Source organism: Balearica regulorum, chromosome 18, assembly GCF_011004875.1.
Source record: "Balearica regulorum gibbericeps isolate bBalReg1 chromosome 18, bBalReg1.pri, whole genome shotgun sequence".
Lineage (NCBI taxonomy): Eukaryota > Metazoa > Chordata > Aves > Gruiformes > Gruidae > Balearica > Balearica regulorum.
In genome coordinates, this window is record NC_046201.1 from 9031614 (window position 1) to 9046614 (window position 15001).

The window sequence follows — 15001 nt, forward strand, 5'->3', positions numbered from 1 at the left end:
GAATGGGTCAGCAAGGAGCTGGTCACTGATTGCCTTTAACAAAAATGTGCTTTTCCCCAGCTTCTGCTGGGGGATGTTGTGTCGTACTACGGTCATATGCACACAACTGCCAAGTGTGGTCCCCGGCCTGTCCAGCACCTCTCCCAGGGTCTTGCTGTGAAAACAGTCCAGCGGCTGAGGTCATTAGTTGCAGTAGAAGCACCCTTACCGTAAAAGCCTCCTTGGGCTGACAGGCCCAGGCAGGACGCAGCCTCTGCCAGCTCTGTGTGCCGCGGTCTCCGCTTAACCAACATGCAAAGTGGGTTAGAGACTGCAAACAGCCTTCGTTTGAGGGAAGCACAACCGACCTGGGGGAAGTGGGGCAGTGTAACTTGCAAATTATGCTTAAGAATCTTACTTGTTTATCAGCTGAAATGACTCAAATTGCATTGTAAAAGCAGCTTGTGCCTGTCTGGACAAGGGTGATGCATCCCCTGTCCCTGCTCGCCTGCTCCCAAGCCTCGTGTGGCCCCAGGAAGACGGGTGCACCCAGGTTTGCTTATCAGTGGCCCATTTGGTTCTCCTACAACTTGAAGCTGCTGTGAGCCTCTTAAATAGGAACTGAGAATTTATTGGCAAGACAGAGTAGGCAAACACCCTAGCTAGTCAGTGTTGGTGTCACATATGTATGTTTTGAAGCCTGTGCTGGTTTACTAATTTTGCCCGCTAATTGGGCAGAATTAATCCCTACTGTGGTTAGGTCCAGGCTCTCCCAGAAGGGAAATTGGTCAACAAGGTGCTTGTCCCCCTCTCCCTCGCTGCTCTCTCTTGCCCATGGGCAAGTGGGCAATGTCAAACAGCTTGTCTTCTCCGAGGATTTCACGTGTCCCCAGCAGGTCGGTGCTGGGCAGGGCGCTGGGCGATGTGAGGGTGGCTGCAAGCCCTGCAGAGGGACCCAGGAGAGGGGATGGTGGGTGTCTGTGTGTGAGCTGCAGTCTGGCCCCCGGAGCAGTGCTTTGCCCCGGCTCTCCAAACACACGTCATTTATTTTTCCTCCCCAGCTGTGAAGGAGGTTGTGTGCAAAGCGCTTTGGCCACCACTGTGGCTCTGTGTTTTTACAAACACAACCCCACCGTCAAAAGCATGAGTAATTTTTTGGAGGAGCCTTGTCCGCCGTTTGCACCCTGCATGCTGCGATAAGGTGGAGCCACGCACTTCTTTGTGCCATTTGCAAGCCGTTCCTTCCTGAGTGGGTAAGAATAGCTCATCTCGTGAGGGCAGGAGTCTCCAGAGCAATGAGTTATCTGCTTGGACATGCTCCCCGTCCTGACAGCGAGCCGAGAGGAAGCGTGCTTTGTCGGAGCAAGGCCGTTACTTGCTGGAGGGAACGTTGCTCTTTGGCAGGTCACAGACCTGGTGGCCCCCCAAGCGCTGCTTTACCCTGCCCTGGGGCAGCGTGGTGCCTGTCTCTGCAGCTTCTGATCCGTCTCTGGCTCTGTCAGCCTGTTTGGAAACGGTTCTGTGGATGGGAGCAGCTCTAATCCTTTGCACGGGTGGGTGGGCTGCCCTGCTGCAGCATCCAACCTGTTCTTCCAGCCCCGGGCAGCTCAGCTCCCCGCTGCTCTTCCCTTACGCTCTTGGGTCCCTGTTTCCCAGCGTACGTGACCTCTCTGCTGGTTTCACCCTGTGCCCTAACGTGGTTCCTCCGGCCACTCTGAGGACGTGGGATGGGAATTGCTCCAGCAGCCCAGCGCCGCAGGGAGCTGCAGTGCTCGCTGTGCTCAGCTTGGGCTGGCTCTTTGTGCTGGTGCAACTCCCTCACCTGGCAGAAGAGCATTTTATTGTTGCTGGATTAAAGCTAGGCTGGCTCAGAGAAGGTCCCGGTGGGTGCTGGGTGAGGCAGACCTCTGCCTTTTGGCAGCGTCAAGCCCTTCTGTCAGCTCTGCGGGTTGGGGAGCTACAGGCTCGCTGGCTCTGCTTGTCCTAGCCTGCTGCCTGTGCACAGCTTCCTCCGTTCCTCCATTTCTGACTGGTGAGGTCATGCTCTGTGCGTCCCGTGGCTTTTTGGGAAAAGTTCTACCAATTGTGGTTTTGTGGGGGAGATTGAGATCCATCCTCAGCTCTCCTGCAACATAAACCCAGGGCACTGAGCACAGACGCTCTTGCAATCATCTCTCGTGCTTCTAACCACAGAACTGGGTTTTCTAATGACTTCTCAGTAGTTCTTCTTACTGCGAGAGAAAATCCTGCTGGACTCAAGGCCCTGGAGATCTCGCTGCTGAAGATCAGCCCCGAGCTCTGCCAGCGTCTGGTGCCCACTGAAGCTGCCCAGTAGCACTGCCCAGGACAGTGGGCAGCTCTGCAGTGACAGCAGCCAGATCTTCATCGCAAAAATGGGTATGTGCGCACTGAACACACGATGGCAGAGTCAGGGCACTTGAGTTTCAGGAAATATTGCCCTTTCTGACATGCAGCTGATTCCTTTTTCCTGGCAGGAAAGTGTCCCAGCCCGTGAGGGCTGCGATACCATTGCTGTCCGTGAGGGTCATCCACAGGGAATTACTTGGTTTTTCAACCCATTTGGATGTCAAACTTCTATTGAAAGAAGTAAAACTCCAGGTCAGGACTCTTAGACCAGGATGCAAATTCTCTACAGTAACTCTTTTTTTCCATAAGCGAAAAGGAAAAAAAAAAAACCCAAACCTCTCTCAATTGGAGAGCTCTGGTTGCAGATGCAGTCAAAGCAGTCAGTGCCCTCTCTGCTGTGCTTGCAGACAAGGGTGATAACAGATAGTGCCACCCGCAGCTCTCCAGCGTGGCCTGATAAGGAGGTTTGTGCTTGATAAAGTCTGTATAACCTGCTGGGCCAGAGCAGCCACATTCGTTGTCTTTTCGGACTGGTGGGAGCTAATCAGGATCTGCTAAAGGGAAAAAGAGGAAAATCAGTCTTAGGGAAGGTGGCATGGGCTGTCAGGCTCCTCTCGGCAAAGCTGGGCGCGAGGCTGATGGCTTTTGTGTGGCTGGAGCGGACGCTGCAGGTCCTCTGTGCTTTCCAAACGCTGCACTTGGAAATGTCTTCAGAACTGGAGGCCCAGCTGGAGTTAGGGGGTGAACAGTTCTCTCCTCGCCAGCCAGCATGAGGCATGGAGGACAAGCCAGAGCCAGCCACCGCCTCTGATTTTCCACATCAAGTTAGTCTTCTAGGCTGAGTAATTATTCTCTCTTCCAGACAAGGTTTAAGGGGGTTGTTTTTTTGACATGATGAGGGGGCTGCTCTTAAATAATGAATCCAGGTCACAGAGCCCCGGTCCGGCCACCTCCCGTGTGTCCCCAGGCTGAGGGATGCTGCCTGGGTACAGCAAGCTTGGGACGTCCTGATGCTGTGTTTCTTCTCACAGCCCTTCATCCCAAATCCAGTGCTCTAAAATTACAGCTTCTTCCTTTTTCTTTAAAATATATGCAAAAGGAAAACCCCAAACCCTCTGAATTTGGCCTGATTTGGGTTTTTCAGTGTTGGAATTTCCTGTGGAATAGAAAACCTGGATCTGGCCAAGGGATCATAAAAAATGTGTGAAAGTAAAACCTGCAGCGAGGCACCCCACTCTGCTGGGCTCCCTTGATTTTGGTGGAACCTGTTTTGTGCTTTCATCCGGGTTGTTTAATTTTTAACTGATCCATGCACGATGTTCTGGATTTAAAATGTGTCCTGTTCCCTGAGCGAGGGCAGCCCCTTGGGATGGAGGGGAAAAAGGACCTGCTGCTTCCTGCAGCCAGCTGCAGCAGAGAGGGGTGCGGAGCGTGAAACCCTGCGGGCGCCCAGGAGTAGCGGATGGATGAAAGCGCCTTTCCCCTGCCCGCGGGGTGGAATAATGTCCGACCCCTCTCATCTCCGCAGGGAGATGCAAGGGACGGGTCCCAGCTCTGGGGCAGGGAGGCCAGCGGGACCGCCAGCACCCCGAGCCCTCCTGTGAGATTCTCCATCCAAGGGTGGTAGTGCCAACACTGCGACCGGCTGAACGGGCGTCGGGGGGAATTAACTCCAGGGCAAACGCAGAGGCGCTTGCAGCACGAGGGCTGAGCGGAGCCGGGGCTGCAGCTGAGCCGTCTGGAGGAGGCTGGGGGGAGAGGAAAGCGAGGCTTGAGCTGTGCAGGGATGGTATTTTCTCTGCACCACTGGTCTCTCCTCGTCCCTCTCCATGTGCAGCCTTTGCTGTGCCCCGGTACTGTCTGGCAGGGCAGAGCGGGGGGAAAGGACTGCTGGGGCCATGGCGGATGGTGCTGTGCTGCGTGCAGCATCCCGGTGTGCCGGTCCCAGCCTGGGCACGCCAGTCCCAGGAGAGACAGAGGAAGGTAGGACAGAGACGGGCCGTGTCCTCCAGTGCCAGATCCTGGTGCAAAGCCAGCTGCAGAGCAGCAGCCAGGGTCATAACCCAGCCAAGAAAAATCCTTCATCGGCTGAGCATGAAATGGATATTTATGTGTGCAAGCACCAAATTAGTCAAAAAAAAATAATTGAGGAAGGAGGCAGAGGTGTTGGTATATGTGTCTGTGTTTTACCTAAACTGCAGACAGGCCAAGCCCTCAGCTCTGGGGCTGGGCTAGACGGAAAGCCGGACCCCACGAAGGGGGAGCAGGTCCCACACGGGAAGGGGAGATGTTCTGGCTGCAGCGAACGGAGGCCGGGGGTGGGCAGGCGGCTGCCAAGGTAGGGCAGGTTGGTGAGCGATGGGGAAAACTGCTTTGACCTCCAGAGCACGTCCCAGCACGGGCCTTGCTGCGTGTGAAGGTGGCTTCTCCCCTTGCACTAAGCCGTCAGTCCCCATAGCCACAAGGCCACCTCGCTCCTCTGTCAGGTCGGTACTCCAGAACCGGCCAGGAGCCTGGCCGTGCCCTGAGGCCGCATTCTGCTCTCCCTGCCCCTGCTCCTCGTTTGTGCTTAGGCTGGAAAAGCTCTGAGGTCTCTGCCTGGCAGGCTGGACCTTGAGCTGGGAGAGGAATCGGTTAATGCTGTCAGCGTGTTATGCAAAGCATTGAACTTTGCATTGTCGGAAGAGGAAATGGAAAACTTTAGCTCTGATTTGTACAGGAATTGAGAGCATGGAGATTTGGGGCTGTGGCCACTTCTGCTGGGCAAACAGCTGGAGAACTGCCTGGTTTCCACCTTTCCTCCCTCTCCACCACCCATTAAGGCTCTCTGGCAGCTCTCTTAGAGCGTGACATCTGGGAATAGTGCTAACCACCACCGGTCCAGCCCAGATCCTTCCACTCGGCATCGCTCAGCCTTTAGCGAAGGCTCACCTCTGCTAAGAGGTTGCTTTCAGCTGCTCCCTTGAGAGCCATTTTTAGGTCTGGCTGTAGGATTGGTCTTCCTTTAGCAGCAGATAAAGTCCTGTGTTTCCTGCTGGAGGGAGAGCCCAGGTTTGGGAGGGTGGGCTGGGTACAGCCTGAGCATCACTTGGGCCCTTAGTTCCCCCCCAATGCCAGGACTGCACAGACGGGGGGAACTGCGCTGAGATGATGGAAGGAGGGGGCAATCGAAGAAAGCTTAAAATTATATTTTTTCTTTAATCTGTAGCTAAGAAATCTGCCATGGCTCTAAGTTGGACCTTCCAGCCAGAGGTGAGCAGGCTTAATTTGACAGCTATTTCTTAAATATTTAAGAAGTTGCCTGGAATAAACTGAATGCTTCCGAGTAGTGACCTAAATTCCACTTGCTGTAAATTTCATTAGAAAGTGGATTTGTGTGCCTGCCAGGAGCAGGCCGCTTTGCAGCTTCATTGATCTGCCCAAACCATGTGCTGTGCAAGTGCCTTCCTCAGCAGATTTTTAAAGCGCTCACTGCTGCGTGCTACTATCCCAAAATAGGGTTTGTTTCCTTGCTTTTCTTCTCTCTTCCTCTCTCTTTTTTTTTTTTTTCTTCCTGGTGCAAATGCATCATTTGTTTACTAATCACGTCTCATCGTTAGCTGCACAGAGTCATCCCACTGGCTGTGTGGGCAAGGATATAGCAGCTGGGAAGAAAAATATCGCTCTCCTTCAGCTCGCTTGATGTGCTTTGCTCTCAAATCCCCATCCCGTGCTGTGGAGGCCACAGATTTTTGCAACCCTGGGGGCTGCCTGCAGCTCTCCAGCGAGCTCACCTGCGGTTCTGACACCCCTCGAAGAAGCTTCCTTCCCTTCTGCTGTCCCCAAAGCAATGTCTATCCCCGTGCAACCACGACTTTGGATCTTGTGGAGAGGTGTGATGGTAGCCCAGATGGCATGTACTGCATCTTACTAGGGAAAAAAGCCTGGGGAGATGTGGTGCTGCCAGACCTGTGGATGCACGAGCAACAAGCATCTCCCCAAGCCCGAGTCGGGTCGCGCAGCTGATGCTGAATTCCCTTCCTGTGGCAGCATGTTTGTAGCCCACCTGCCCAGGCTGAAGGTAGTGTAGGGGGGCTCCACGGAGCCACCACGGGGACATAGGGCCTGTGCAAAACTACGGCTGCTCCCGCGTTGTCAGGCACGGAGCAATGGCCTGCTTGCACTGAATGAATGGGCGAGGGGAAGGGCAGTGTGACCATGGAGCCCTGCAGTTGGGTACCCAGCCCTGCCCTCCATGGGCACCCTGTTCTGGGGCTGGGGGGACATGACATCCCTGTCCCACTGCTGCTTCTACCTTTGTCTCTGCACAAAGCTGATGGTCTCATGGGGACCTCCAGCCCAGGGATAGACCACATAAGAGCACAAAACCTGACGTGTTTTGGAAGTCCCATGGCTTTGCGGTGGCTTGAGGAGGGTTGTGCACCCTGGGCGCTGCATGTGGAACAGGCAGACTGTGGCTGAGGCAAAGCAGCAGAAAATAAGGGACTAACCAACAACCCTGTCCTACAGAATGATGTGCTGGCACCCAGCAGGATCTCTGGCGGCTCTTCCCAGTTCCCAGCACGTGGCAGAGCTGGCTTTCCAAGAGGAGCTTTTCTACAAAAGGACAATCCCAGCACTGCCAGGCTGGCACGGAAGGCAGACGGGGGTGGGCTTGGATTCAGGAGTGCACGCTCACGTTGGAGGTATGTCTAAGGGAACTGGTTGCACCTCAGAGGAGTGGTCTCCAAAGGGTGAGATTAGAAAACGTGGGTTTTCCTCAGCCACCTCCAGAGATGGAGCCTGTGCAGCTGGGGGTACGGGAGGGACTGAAGATACCCTAAACCTCCCAGGAGGGGTGGCTAGTGTCAAGGGTGGAGGTCGGAGAGAAATATCCCCCTCTTCTAACTGTTGTCTGTGTGGCTGGCTTATGCCTGAACATTGGGAAAAGACATCTGGGAGGGGTCCAGTGCTCCTCTTGCTGCATGGGTGATGAAAGTGGGAAGAAATCCCTGTGCCGGAGCGGTTGAACACAGGGCTTCCCTGCCTCCTGCCGAGGACTCCGCTGGGGGGGCTTTCTTGGGCTGAGTTTTGGCGAGATATTGGCAAGGCTGATGCAAAGCAGCAGCAGCCTTTCCATTGCCCCTCCCTCCGCTTTGGCTGCCAGCACAGATGATGCCCAGGCGTGGTGAACCTGGCTGTCCTCTCCGCTGGGAGAGGTGCTGCTTCACCTGCGCTGTGTGATGGTGATTTATTTTCGGAAGTTAAACCTAGGGCTTGAACAAAGAGGCCACAGCCTGGGCCAGCAATACGAGCTATCTTGGGGACAGGGTTGTCAGCATCCAGACAAGGGCTAAATTAATTTCCCATAAATCTGAAATGCTCTGCTGGTTTCCTGGCCTCTCGGCATCTCTGCTGGAGTCGCCTGTTATTTATTCGCCTGAGGTCTAAGGAGATGTGCCGTAGGTTTTGCTGAGGCAATGGCCCGGGTCCTGTTCCCTCCTGCCGCCAGCACCCTGAGCTTTTCCTTACCCTGGCCACTGATGCAGGGCTGCTCTCCTGGGCACCGGGTGGCTTCATCTGTCCCCAAGCCTCTCCTGTCCCCAGCTGCAGGAAAGGCAGGGAGGAAGGAAAATTGGAGGCAGGAGGTCTCCTGGCTCTCTCCTGCTTTGGTTTTGGGCAGCGTGGGTCGTTCAGCCCCTTTGAAGGAGGTAGGCAGTGCCGGGAAGCGGAGGCTCTGCAGGTTCACCCGCCGGTGCCCGGCTGAGAGGCGCTGGGGACCACGCTGGCCTGGCCATGCTGGCACCAGCACCTTCCCTGCTTCGCTCCCCTGCCTGCGGTGGTGATGCTGCTCAGCACCCCTGAGCCTGGGCTTCGTGGCTGGAGCAAATGCAGCTGCAGTCGTTAGTACGGAGGAAAGGGGTGGTCAGGATGTAGCTGCCGCAGGAATCTGGTTTGAAATGTCGGGACTGTTACCAAAGCAGCAGTTTCTGCAGCCCACGAGGGGGTTAAGTGAAAAATGAAATTTCTCTCTATCTCCTTCCTTGTGCTTTCTCATCTCCGCCACCGGAGCTGAAGATGGGGGAGGATTTTTTTCCTATATTTAGCTTTGGAGAAATTGCTATAACTAATCGGCTTTAGGATACTGGTCTCTCTCTTTTATCTTTTTCTGTCGTTAAGACCTTGTCATGTGGCTATGGACTGCAGCTTGCTGGCTCTGTTTGCTGGGCTCAGTTTTTTTTTCATGGAGTCAATTAATAACCCGTAAAAATAACACCTCCAGCTGTTCCACTTGCAGCTGCCGGGCTGGAGTCTAATTACCGGGCCTTGGATCCCAAATCCTGCTTTGCATGTAAAAAAGTGCCAGTGAATAGGAACAGGCGGAGGAGATGGCAATGCAAAAAAGGAATGCGGTTTGGGGTGCTATTTTTAGCCTTTTCAAGCCAAATGTAAAAAGCCCCTTAGGCTGCTTGTGTCCTGCTGAATCTGATCATATGCACAATATTGTTCCCATGGCACAGCACAGCAGCCAGGCTGGGCTGGGGTTTATTTTTGGCAGTTAGCTTGCCTACATTTAAAACCTCCTTCTGGGTTAGTTTGAGCAGTGCTGTGTTGATGTGGCTTACCTCCATGTACTAATGGGTTTTTTTGCAATCACCTGCAGTTCTCTGTGTGTTGCTGGATGTGGGCACGGCAGTGACGGGCAGGGAAGGCGCACAGTTGCTCACCCAGTGCAGAGCTTGCATCTCAAAGAGTGGTGGTAAAGGGGTGCTCAGCCCCCCTCAAAAAGTCCTTTCCTACGAATTGAGATACAAAATTAATTTAGCTGGAGCTCTGGTGGAGCAGTGATCTCCCGCTCGTGCCATCCTGTCTGTCTTGCCCCTTCCTCTGCTTCCCAAGCAGGATGTCATCTCGTGGTGAACCTGCTGGGCAGATTTGTCCTCTGCTGCTCTGGAGGCTGGGGGTCCTGCTCTGCTCGGCTGGAGCTGCCTCAACTCCCACCACTGCCGCCTCCCGTCCATCTGACCTCTTGCTTCCTCTGGGGGCTCAGGACCCCTCTCCTTTCTTGTGCAGCAAAGGCCCAGGTGCACGCAGGGTGTCGGGGATGGGGCACCAAGGAACCATTGGGCTTGTTTCCAGTCTCTGTCCAGGGAGTCGTACTGGGGCATCTCAGTTCTTTTCATCATCAGGCTCTTGTTTAATTCAGACTTGGGCTGGTTATGACCAAAAGCAAATTGAACAGAAGGTCATTAGCTAATTTGAAACACTCAGTGGTCACACGTTAGTATGTACCTATCAGCTTGAAATCACAACTGCAAATAGGCTTCCTGAGCTGGAGATCATCCCCTTCGTTAGACCAAGTTATTTTGAGACTGTTCTTTGGAAGCTGCCCTCAGAAAAAACTCCTACACATCCCGCTTGCACAGGGGTTGCAGAGCCAGTGCTTGGCTTGAAAGGCAACTCCACCTCTTCCTTCTCTGCTCAGGCTCCCCCTGTCCCATGCTGACAGCTACAAGAGCCAGGAGGTGTTAAATATATCATCTCTTGTCCATAGAGAGATGGAGCCAAACTCTCGGTGGGTATCCCTTCAGTGGAGCTCTGTTACCAGCTCACTTAGGCTATCAATCTCCGTTCAGTCTTGCCTAGCAAAGAGATTGCAAACGTGGCTTTCCATCATGCGGTACATTAGCCAAATTAATTCCAGGACAGAGAGTCAGCCAGTGGTTCTCGAGGTCGAGACAGATTAATGCTGCAGCCATGTCAAAATCAGCAGAGCTGCTGCCTGCAGCGTGGCAGCTCCCTGGATGGAGCCAGCCTTCCGCTCAGCAATGCCCTCCGCCTCACACTTTTCAGGAGCGTTGAACTCGCTGGACTCACACAAACAATCCAATCGGAAGGAACATCTGTCTCTAAATTGCGCTCTCCATTCAGGCTGCCGCCGCTGCAAGTCGGTGACATTTTTTTAATGCGTCTTGCTCGCTTTCTTTAATCTCCCGAACACAAACACGCCTGTGGAGCACAGGAAGGTTCCTCCCCTGTGATGAGGAAAAAGAAATTAGCAAACGGATCGAGCGTGTATAGCAAATAATGAGATTGCCTTGGAACAGGACCGGAATTCATGGAAAAGAATTCTGCTGATCAGAGAAGATAAGCAGCATTTCTAGGGCCTGCAAACAGCGTCATGAGACTTATGTTTCTCAAGTGTTTTCTAGGAGAACCTTGGATGAAGGCTGCCAGCACAGGCCTGATCCACAGACTGTGTGATTTAAGAAATAAACCCTGCAATAGCTATACTGGTAATTATTTTGGTGTGCAAGTGCCTCGTAATGATGTACCTCATTTTCCTTCAGGCACGGGAACGAGCTATAGAGGTACAGGCAGCGTGATGCTGGCAGAGGCTTGTCCTGAGGGAGCTCCAGTGAAAGGGTGCAGAGTTTGCAAACCCAGCACCGGTGGGGTCAGTGCGCACTTTAAGAGGAGCTGGATTTGTGAAATACTTTCAATAATAAGTAATTGTTTTTTATTGCTACTCTGGTATTCGGGGGAAAAAAAAAATTATCAACAAATTACAGGCAAATTGGGACAAAGTCTATACCTGCTGAGCGACCCAACAGCTTGATTCAACGCTTGAAGTAGATGAGAGTATTTGTACTGTCAGACTCATTAAAAAGAGGGATAGCAAACAGCCTTTGTTTTTATTTTTATGGGAAATGTATTCATCCTTGCATTTGCTATGCCTCTTGGCTGAGCCTGATATTTTTCTGAGGATTGAAAAGCGTTATTAATGAAGGGATCAGATCCAGGCAGACCTTTAAGTCACTTAAAGAGATGACTGGTAATGGGCTGTGAGCAGCGAGCAGGTCCGGGCGGCTCCCAGGCAGCGGCACAGGGGCACAGCGAGTGCTTCCAAATTGGAAGCACTTGGAAAATTGGAATTGGAAAAGCTGGGCGTTCCCAACAGCCCAGTAAACGCTTCCTCGCTTGCAACCCCAGCTCCTGGTATTATGAGCATGACATCTTCAGCAACAATAAAATAGCCCAGCAAATAAGTTATCATCCAAGTGTTTTTCCCTTTATACCAGAAAAAAAGGTGCGTGGGGGAAGTTCCCTTTGGGAATTTGCCTCCTTCTGATGTCTGAGGGCTACAATCGTCTTGTGGCGACCCAAAACGGTGTTTCCCCCTCCTCACACTCCCCAAGAAGGCCATGCTATCAACCTCTTGGGTGTTACATATATCCAATGGTATTGGAACGAGTGTTGGATTTGATGCTTCACCCAGAATATACACCCCGCTAGCTCCTCACGCTTTAATTATTTCTGTACCAGCAGCCCCCCCTGCACCACCTGCTCGCTTTTGCTTTAGCACTGCGCTGCTTGCAAGCGGTGACGCCGAATTCGCTGCAGGAAGCCTCGTATGGTTACGGACTTTACAATGAGAGGATGTGAATAAGGGCTGGGATCGTTTCCACGTACTCATCCCAATTCATACATTTTATGAATCAGGACTTGGTCCTATCTGCTAACGTTCGCCTGCGTAACCTTTGCTATGTCAGTGGTGCCTGTGCTCTGATGTCAGCTGCCGGAGTCCAAGCGCTGGCAGCTGGTGTCTCTGGCCAGCTCCCAGCCTACAATTCAATTTTCCTATCAGTCACTTCAGAAGAAAGGAAAAAAACATGTTTCTGACTATTTGTGGCATCAAAACATAAAGGCCTCCAGTCTACAAGGTCATTTAAGGCTTTTTTACACCGTGAGACGTAGGAAAGTTCAGATAAATCAAATAATGGTATCAAGTTAATACACCTTCACTTCTACTGCACTGGACTACAGCACGCTAAGGCCGGTTTAATCCTGAATAAAAATCTCAGCACAAGACTTCAATGCCTTCTACGTTTCGAACATTAACATCACTGAACATAGGCTGGTCTGGAGTTACTTTACCCTGTTCCCAATCTTGTCAATGACGGAAAACTACTGCTGAGCTAAAAGGCAGCAGTGTGTGGGGATCTGGGGATCCCCCTGGGAGCGAAGAGCTCTGGTCTGCTCTCTCATACTGAGTTACGGCATGCCTTTTAATATCGTGGTCTGTGAGACTCGATATTTATCTCTGCGCATTGAGGTTGTTAGTATGTTCCCTGCCATTACAAAGGGCTTTAAGATCTCCAGAGATACACAGAGAGACTTCTCCTCCTGGGTACTACTTCCCCAGTATGGGCCACATATAAAAAATGTGTCAGCTGTTACAGATGAACACATTCAGGTACGGGTCTGGAGGACTCAACTTGGGCATCACGGTCACTTTGGTTTTAAGAAGGAATTCAGAGCACCTCATATCCAGCACCACCAGATACTGGCTCCCTAGGCTGAGAAGGGAAAGGAAAAATTGTGACACCTAGTTAAGTACCTATAATGTGTTTAATGAGAACTGTGTGTAAACCAGAATCGTATAGCCCCAGGGCACAACCCTCCCGTTAGCTGTTTGTCAGTCATCATGCTTATTTTAGCTGGAAATGTTATCATTTGGGAACTTTTTCTTGGTTTTAAAGGTGTAGGAAGCAGGCGTTTATTTCAACATAGCCAGTGGTATGTAAAAAATTCCACTGATTCAGATGGGACTGATTTATTAGGGATGGCTCTTACAGAACTTCAGTATATCTGAACTCAAAATCTCATCCCTCTTTCACATACTTTTAATAAACATATGGCTAAGCAACGAGACCTTGGCTGAACGCATGTTGTCTCTTGAGACATTCTAACAATCATCTCCCCTTTTTAGTACAAAAGCTGTGAAGACGAGACCTGCTGGACAGGAAGAAGCCAGAACCGCTTCATTTTTATTCACTCTCTGGGATACAAGCAAAAGAAACCAGAGCAAGTCCCTGCCTGCTGAAATTCCAGGGGCTCACACTCAATTACAGCAAGGCCCGGAGGCATTTTGAATCTTTTCTTGTATACATCAGCCCCATGCCGCTCCCAGGCAATTGTACTTTAAGTTAGTTTAATATTAATAATAAAGGATTGACTACCAATAGTTCTCATTCATTTCCATGGCAATATTGCCTGAAACAAGGTAAGTGACGGGGCTTTGAGTTGTGTAACCAAAGTTCCTAACGTGAAGGAATGCAATGCAGGAAAAGTGTTCAGGCGGTGGGGAGTGACTGACCTTGCATAACCTCCCAAAGGCCCAATTTCCCTTCATATCTAGCAGGCTGCATTCCTAATTTTCTGGAAATATTGTACGGTTTGCGCTTTCAGGCTGTGTCCTCTGGGCTTCAGTCTCCTGCATGCCTCACAGCATTCCTTAAACATTTCACCCACCCATTTATTCATTTATATTCCTTCTAACGATGCACTGCTGGAGCTTCCATAGGAGAAGATGTAACAGGAATATAAACAGTAATAGAAAAATTTAAAAACATACTACTTTCTTCTTCTGCATCCATCTTCTTAAGATTATTGTTTCTGCAGAAAACAGGTGAGACACCTACCACAATTGATTTAGACATTAAATTACGGACTTTTAATGCTTTCACTTTATCAATAAACTCTGAATACCTTTAAAAGTCCAAATAAAGCTTTTCTGGTTATATGGCCATTTCTTTAAGTAGAATAGTGGCAGTCAAGAAGAATTAAGACATTTCCCAGAATCTAAAGAGAGAAATGTTACGAACAAAGAGGAATCTGAGTGGGCGTAAATTCCTCGCCCTGCTATGCTGGTAGGATTATATCTCAGGCTTTCAGAGCAGAAGAAGGATGTTAGAGGCATAATGGCAGAGAATATAAATAGATAACTAAATCTAATCACAGAGTTACTAGATTATCTGGTTAACTTCAGCTACATGAAGGCAACTGGCCAAGTGCCACAACAGAAACCAGACTTAGAGAAACAATTTCTCAACATATTAAACAACTTCTTGTTACGAGTTTCAGATTAGACAACAGACTATTCTTGATTTAACTTTAAAAGACACATGGTTTGTGAGGGAAAGAACTGTAGCTGAATCACTCATTAATAGTAACCACAAATTCAGCCTTCTTAGAGGAAGAATTGCACCAAAAGGAACAGGATAATAACCCTAAATCTTAGTAGAAAGATTTATTTTCTGAGTAGCCCAGTAATAAAACATGTTCTGGGTAAAAGAATTGCCTTAATAGAGTCATTGAAGGGAACAGAGGCACGGACCCTTAATTTTCAAGTCCTTACTTTAAAACAGTTTATGCTACACTGGTACTGTACAAAACAATTCTATTTCTTGCGTTTAGTACATCATAGTTAAGCCATGCCAGACCCGGTCTAAGACAGAAAAAAACTCTTTCAGACATCCCAAACTGCAAAGCACCCCAGGCTGGGTGACTGCTGGCTAAAGACAGAGGCAGAAGAGAGGCGGAGAGATGCTCCAGCGGTGACGGAGGCAGGCCCGGGCTGGGCCCTGCGCTCCCACAGCGGGTGCAGAGTTCCTGTGTGGGGCAGAGCTCCCGGCGGGTGCCGGTGCCCCAGCCTGCACACCTCTGCGTCCCTGCGACAGGTTCTGCACCCCCTCAGGTGATTAGCCTAAACAGGGTGGCTGCTTACTGCTAATGAAACAATACAGTACTTTGTCTCAGGAGATACCATCTGTGATCCTGGGCTGCAGTTCTTTGCCCGTTCAGGAAAGATAAGCCATGTCCCAGCTAGGCC

At 51.0% G+C, this 15001-nt stretch overlaps 1 protein-coding gene and 1 long non-coding RNA gene across 2 annotated transcripts in view; one reads left to right on the forward strand and one right to left on the reverse strand.

Moving 5' to 3' along the window:
- ST6GALNAC1 (ST6 N-acetylgalactosaminide alpha-2,6-sialyltransferase 1) overlaps positions 1-15001 on the reverse strand; it is a 282118-nt gene that overhangs the window by 261588 nt on the left and 5529 nt on the right. The gene's annotated exons all lie outside the window — the stretch shown is intronic.
- On the forward strand, positions 1979-13800 carry LOC142604394 (uncharacterized). The gene is made up of 4 exons (XR_012838255.1): positions 1979-2376; positions 2475-2586; positions 5555-5598; positions 13100-13800. It is a non-coding gene; the product is annotated as an uncharacterized LOC142604394 (long non-coding RNA).